The sequence below is a fragment of the Leucopleurus acutus genome, assembly GCF_964270905.1.
Source record: "Leucopleurus acutus genome assembly, chromosome: 16".
Lineage (NCBI taxonomy): Eukaryota > Metazoa > Chordata > Mammalia > Artiodactyla > Delphinidae > Leucopleurus > Leucopleurus acutus.
The window spans coordinates 11,817,385-11,825,064 of NC_139158.1; positions in this window are offsets into that span (position 1 = coordinate 11,817,385).

A 7,680-nucleotide genomic window follows, 5' to 3' on the forward strand; every position below is an offset into this window, starting at 1 on the left:
TATTTTTTATTTTTATTTTTTAAGATTTATTTATTTATTTGGCCACATTGGGTCTTAGTTGCGGCACGTGGGATATTCATTGAGGCACATGGGATCTTTCGTTGCGGCACGCGGGCTCTCTGTTGTGGCGTGCGGGCTTCTCTGTAGCTGTGGCATGCGGGTTGTCCCTCTCTAGTTGTGGTGCACAGGTTCCAGAGCGTGTGGGCTCTGTAGTTTGTGGCACCTGGGCTCTAGTTGAGGTGCGTGAGCTCAGTAGTTGTGGCACACAGGCTTAGTTGACCCGGTGTGGTCGGGGATCTTAGTTCTCTGACCAGGGATAGAACCCGCGTCCCCTGCCTTATAAGGTGGATTCTTTACCACTATACCACCAGGGAAGTCCCTGAATCATATGCTTTAAATGGGTGAACTGTATGGTATGTGAATTATATCTCAATAAAGTTTTTTTTTAAAAAGGGATGTGCCAGGCAATTTGCTAGGCACTCGATATATAATGAATGTGAAATGCACATGATGTGTGCTTAATAAATACAATGCAAACACATAATGCCTCATTTGCTTTGAATAGAGGGGAAAAAGAACTTTTAAAAGGAATACAAGTGCATGTGAAATATAAAAGCCTAAATTAATGTGCTAATTAGGAATAAAATAACCATAACTAAGACCTATCAACATGAAGTATCGTACTGGGATGTAATTAAACTGTACTTGAGTGTACAGTGAGGTAAAGACTTTAGTGGCAATCATCTTTGGTAATACACTATTGAGTCATAGTGTTATTTAAATAGAAAGCAAAGGCCATTATAAACTACACCTGAGAATCAAAGACAAAAAGACCGTTTATTGCTAGAGAAGAGATCCAAACAGGAAATTATGCCTCTCTGTACCATCCTGGCTGTCGTATTCTGAATGTACATGATTCCCCAACTTCCCATCTCCACCACACGGTCAACCTTAATACAGGAAAAGAAAAGTCTTGCCTTTTCCCATCTTGGCATTTATTTTTTTTAAGAGGAAGCATATTTATTTATTTATTTATTTATTTATAATTTTTAATGTATTTTTTTTAGATTTATATTTTATTGTTTTATTTATTTATTTTTGGCTGCATTGGGTCTTAGTTGCGGCACACGGGATCTTCGTTGAGGCATGCGGGATCTTTCGTTGCAGCATGCGGGCCTCTCTCTAGTGGCACGTGGGTTTTCTCTCCAGTTGTGGTATGCAGGCTCCAGGGTGCATGGGCTCTGTAGTTGTGGCGCGCAGGTTCCTGAGTGTGTGGGCTCTGTAGTTTGTGGCACACAGGCTCTCTAGATGAGGCGTGTGAGCTCAGTAGTTGTGGCACGCAGGCTTAGTTGCCCCAAGACATGTAGGATCTTAGTTCCCTGACCAGGGATTGATCCCACGTCCCCTGCATTGTAGGGCAGATTCTTTACCACTGGACCACCAGGGAAATCCCCATCTTGGCATTTAAATGAACAAAAAAACCATTGCATACTTCCCTAGTCCTTGACCTTTCTCATTTTCTGTTAGCCCCAAGAGGCTATTATTTTACAGCCTAAAAGCTAATGCAAACCTCAGAATTACTGATGGGCATGCGTTCCGTGGAAGAAGTCACCATCCATATCCTGCTCAAGCAAGGCATGGACAGCTGGGGAAAGATGCTAACACCTATCTGAGCTTTCAGTGGCCCAAGATCTTAACGTTCTTGTCTAGGCTTGACAGTACAGTTAGAGTAAGACATTCTGGGGTAGCACATTAACACAAGCAAAGGCAGATTTGCAGAATGTTTCAAGTGGCAGTCATGTATCTTAGAATGTGTAGTTCTGGAGGAAAGAGCTGGTGCTGTCCTGACACCAGTAAGGACCAAAACTCTGGTGGAAAACATGTGTGGGTGCATGAAAAGTTTTCTTCAAAATGATGGGGACAAAAAAGAGAGATCACTGTGTGGAGGAGACCCAAAAACAAGAAAAAAAGAGTTGAGGATAAAGATAAGAAAGGAAGGGAGGGAAGAAAGTGAGGATGGAGAAAGAGTACAATAGAGTCTGTTGGTGTATTTAAAAATCGCCAGAGAGAGAAATGTTAACTTTAACCACCAAAGAGAAAAAGAACCTCTTTCAGGTATACCCCTTTCATAAAATGAGATGATGGCAGGAGAAAGTGAAATATCTTAAAAATTAATATATGTTAAAAGAAAAATAAGGTGGTTAGCAGAGGACAGAGATGTCATTTCAAAGTACTAAAGAGATAATGAGTGGACATAAAATTATTCATATGGATATGACAAGAGGATTGGACTTGTGTGCCCCGAAGGAGGCCATGACAAGGACTGATGTGCAGCAGTGGGAACACAAGGAGGACAAGAGTGAACCATGCAATAAAAACGGAGGCCGGGCTTCCCTGGTGGCGCAGTGGTTGAGAGTCCGCCTGCTGATGCAGGGGACATCCCCGTCCGGGAAGATCCCACATACCGCGGAGCGGCTGGGCCCGTGAGCCATGGCCGCTGGGCCTGTGCGTCCGGAGCCTGTGCTCCACGACGGGAGAGGCCACAGCAAGGAGGCCAAAATTGACTGCACAATGAATTTGGCTAAAGGAGAACAGTCCAGAAGACAGTCAAATCAGATTCAATGACAAGAGTAAGAAAGAGAAGAGTAACTACAGCGCACCCCACACAGAAGCAGATTTGAGTGAAATTCCAAAGCATTTACTGAAAGACTTACCTGATTTTGAAGAAGTGTAAAGCATAAATATTCAGCTGGGAAGAGCAAGAACTTGGAAATAGAATACAAGGTCTAAGCTTGAAAAACAAACAAAAAAGTCAGTTTGCCATTTACAAGTAAGTTTGTGTTCCTTCTTTTTGTTCACTAATTGTTTTCTTTGTTTGGCTTTGTAACTGGGAAATACTTTCCCACAGCAGCAGTGTGCTAAGTGGTGGATAAATTCCAAAAGTGGCCCACAAAGTTCTGTTTAACTATTAAAACTCTACCTTCACAGTAATTCTGCTAGAATCAGCCTTAGTTCTGAGTCCTGAGATAAAGGAGTGATAAGGTACAAGAGAGAAGAGGAAGAAAAACAAGGAAAGGAAGGGATGAGGAAAAAAAAAATAAGAAGAGGAACAAGAAGGGAAAGAAAGATGATGGGAGGTTTTCTTTTTTCTTGGACACAGAGTTTCAGATCCTGACTTTAGTCCTGATGTCTCTGCTAGGTATTAGGAAGCTGTCAAACTCATGGTCAACTGTACGGTATCTATGATTAACAGCCCTTAATTTTCCTGGGAAGAGATCATTGGAGTTTTTAAAAATGTGGAAGAAGATATTTGGTAGCAAGTTTCCTCTAGGACAATTAGTTCTTCTAACCATTCCTGTTTCTCACAGCCTCACCCCTCCTTTGCTTCTGTGAAGGATTCAGTGTTTTCACTTAGAGCTTCCGATGAGTTTTGGTGTACAGGGATAGGGTAGTTGTTTGTAGATATGAAATTCATAAGATGGGAATTAACTACATAGAAAAAAAAAAAAAAAAACCCTGGTTTCTTCAACTGTATATGGAGAATTGCTATTATAAAGTATAGATGACGTATAAATAGACTATTTAAATCTCTTAATATGGGGAGGTACTCAAAATCTAGCACATTTCAAAGCACTTTATCAATGGGTGAAAAATTGTGTAATTACTCAGATTTATAAGGGATGTAATAATTTAAGAATGTAGGTAAATGACAGATATTCAGAAAAAAACATGGAGAGTCAATTTGGAAATTAAGGAAAGAGGCAATTGAAAAGGCATTAAAAAATAACAAAAATGGTCAGAATTAAATATGACATTTGCATAAGCAAGAAAACGATTAGTCAAGCTATGGAGAAGAATTACTCTTAGAAAGAACAGAATGAAAATGAAAAGACTGTACAAATAGCCCACTGATTAGATAATTTGAAAGACAATTGTTAAATTGTAAGAAAGAACAAAAGATGACTGAGACTGAAGAAAACCTTCAAAAGGACACAAAAATTGTTTAAGTTGTAAAGGTATGCGTTACATTTGTAGGATAAATAAATCTGTGAGAGGATTGGAAGGGGAGACTTTAAAATGTAATTGGCCAATAAAAGACCTTATTGGTGACCCTTGGGGGGGGGGGAATCTCCAAAAGGACAATGAACTATCTATCATATGGTGTGTTTTAGTTGAATTTTGGGGTTTTTTAGTTGAAAAAAATTTTTTTTTTTAATGTACTGCCTCCACTGGGGTCATTGTGCCTCTAAATTGTATAAGCAAAGAAAATAACGACAGATGAAAAAGTTTGCTTAGTAATGTTGCTTATTTTTAGCTGTCCAGAAGTTATTTTTATTCACCTTATTTCCTAAGAAGCTGAGCAATTTTCTTATTTATCATTTAACAACATTTAATTGAATACTTTATTACATGTAATTGCTAGATGCCTGCTTTCAGAAAACAGAGCTGAGGATGTAGTCAACAAAACCAGGTTCAAGCCCCAGCTCTGTCACTTACAAATAACGTTAAGTAATTGAACCACAGTTCCCTCATCTTTTTATAAAATAAAGGTCTTGAACTAGAAGAAATTATATGAACTCTTAATCCCTTCTAGGTATGTTTATTATTTTCTAAAAGACAAATTAATGTTTAGCTTAATCTTTATGTTGTAAGTTATTGCAATCTTCAGGATGGTTTTATATGTGTAAATTTTCACTAAGATTTATTGACAGACTAAAATAAGCCAAAATTTATAGAAACAGTAGGTGAGAAGAAAAAGAATAAATGGATTAGGGCTTCAAGGGCAATATTTCTGCCATTATATGGAGAAAATATTTAGATATCATTTTAAAATGCTAAACCCAGAAATTACATAAATAACATGCAATTGTTGTGTTAACAATTAAGATGTAAGTACAGATAGTCCCTGACTCACTATGGTTAAGTTTTGATTTTTCAACTTTATGGTGGTACAAAGGTGATACGCATTGAGTAGAAAGCATACTTCGGATTTTGAATTTTGATCTCCTGGGCTGGTGATATGTGGTCCCATACCTCTCGTGATGCTGGGCAGTGGCAGCGAGTCACACAATCACCAGGGTAAACAACTGACTTTACAACCATTCTGTACTCACATAACCATTCGGTTTTTCACTTTCAGTACAGTATTCAATAAACTACATGAGATATTCAACACTTTATTATAAAATGGGCTTTGTGTTAGATGATTTTCCCCAGCTATAGGCTAATGTAAGTGTTCTGAGCACGTTTAAGGTAGGCTAGGCTGAGTTAGGATGTTTGGTAGGTTAGGTGTATTAAATGAATTTTTGACTTAACGATATTTTCAACTTACAATGGGTTTATTGGGTCACAATCCCACTGTAAGTCAAGGATGATCTGTATATGTTAGTATATGAATATATTAATAATAGCTAATTAATATTAATAAATTGTATTATTCATAGCTAACAAAATGCACAAATGTGTCAAATGTGATGTAATTTTCATAATAACACTATGTGATTTTCACTATTATTATCTTTACAGATAAATGTAAGATAATTTACTCTGAGGCTTGGAGATATTTAATAACTTATTCAAGACCTCACAGACTGTGTGGTAGGGTCCAGAGCCTTTTACTGCCCAAGATGGGATACTACTGTATACACTACTTGTAACTTACTTTTCAAATTTATCATGTCTTCAATGTGGTTCTCTGTTTATAAATTTACTTCAATAGCTTCATTTCTAAGGATTACATGATATTCCATTGTATAAATGTACTATAATTTATTTAAACATTCTCCCATTTGGGGGCATTTAGTTCATTTCCAATTTTTTACTCCTTGTAGGTGAATCTTTGCACATTATCTTTAAATATTCCTCAGAATAAATTTTTAGATACAGAATAACTGGGCCAAAAGCCATGAGTATTTTTAAGACTTTTTGTATTAACCAACCATGTATTTTACGTTATTTCTTTATTTTTTCTTAATAAATTTATTTATTTATTTTATTTTTGGCTCCGTTGGGTCTTTGTTGCTGCACACGGGCTTTCCAGCACGCAGAATCTTCCTGGGCCAGGGTTCGAACCCATGTCTCCTGCATTGGCAGGCAAATTCTTTTTTTTAAAGAAACTGCTTTTTAAAAATTTATTTATTTATTTATGGTTGTGTTCGGTCTTCGTTTCTGTGCAAGGGCTTTCTTTAGTTGCAGCAAGCAGGGGCCAACTCTTCATCACAGTGCGCGGGCCTTTCACTGTTGCGGCCTGTCTTGTTGTGGGGCGCAGGCTCAGTAGTTGTGGCTCATGGGCCTACTTGCTCTGCGGTATGTGGGATCTTCCCAGACGAGGGCTCGAACCCGTGTCCCCTGCATTGGCAGGCAGATTCTCAACAACTGCGCCACCAGGGAAGCCTGGCAGGCAGATTCTTAACCACTGAGCCATCAGAGAAGTCCCTGACCAGTGTTTTTAAAAACTCCGGATAGTCAGAATAGAGCTTACCTAGGGCAGGATGCGGGTTGGGATTTGAATGATGGTATGAATGGCAGGAGGAATCCTTCTTGGATGCTGGAAATAATTTTTTTAATGTTTATTTATTTATGTATTTGGCTGCGTCGGGTCTTGGTTGCAGCACGTGGAATCTTTGTTGCTGCCTGCGGGATCTTTGTTGCAGCACGCAGGATCTTGTAAGTTGCAGCATGTGGGATCTATTAGTTACGGCATGTGGGACCTAGTTCCCTGACCAGGAATCAAACTCGGGCCCCTGCATTGGGAGCACGGAGTCTTAGCCACTGGACCACCAGGGAAGTCCTGGGTACTGGAAATATTGTATATCTAGATCTAGATGGTGGTTACATGCATATATATATACATGTATAAACGTTCATCTAGCTGTACATTTAAGATCTGTGTACTTTACACTATGTATGTCATACAGTATGTATGACAATACAGTGTGTATTGTCAAACAATCTCAGATTCTTGGCATTATGTAAACCAGACATCTAGGGTCAACTGGGGTTTCATTTTATTCCCAGATATTTCTATATGCTTTTGCTGTCATTTAAACTTATTACATACAGGCAGTAAACACATAAACACAATAAGTCAAACTCTGGCAAGCTAACAAACGTTTTTTTTTCTTCTAAGTTTAGATGAAGCCCCCATTTTCAATCCCTAACAGCTGGATATTTAGGTAGCCTCCAATTTTTTGCATTTTCCTTGTACATAAATTTTTTTGTATGTATCTTTAATTGTTAACTGAAAATAAATTTCCAGGAAGCTGGCTTTCAGTGATCTGAAGAGGGGGTGGCATGAAAACCCTGTGCCAACAGTATTCTAGAAGTTAAATGGGGCACATGTCTCAAAAGAATAAGATTTTGATTAAACACTGTTTAAACCACTTGGACCACCTTAGAATAAAAGACTCAGATTGTAGCATTTTTCTTATCCTTAGCAAAATGTTGGAGTTTGGAGTAACCCAAGAGAGAATAGTGAAATATTCTACTTTTCCTAAGCATACCCAGATCTAATTTCTCTCTCTAGAAACTCATTCTCAGTCTTTAAATTTTGAAAGACAGAACATAAGATTTGCTGACTTTTCCAAAATCTTAGATACGTTAAAAAAATGTTGATCTAACTTCTGATAAAGCAAGCATCTCTCATTATTAGCTTTGTTAAGATACAGAAATCAAGATCCA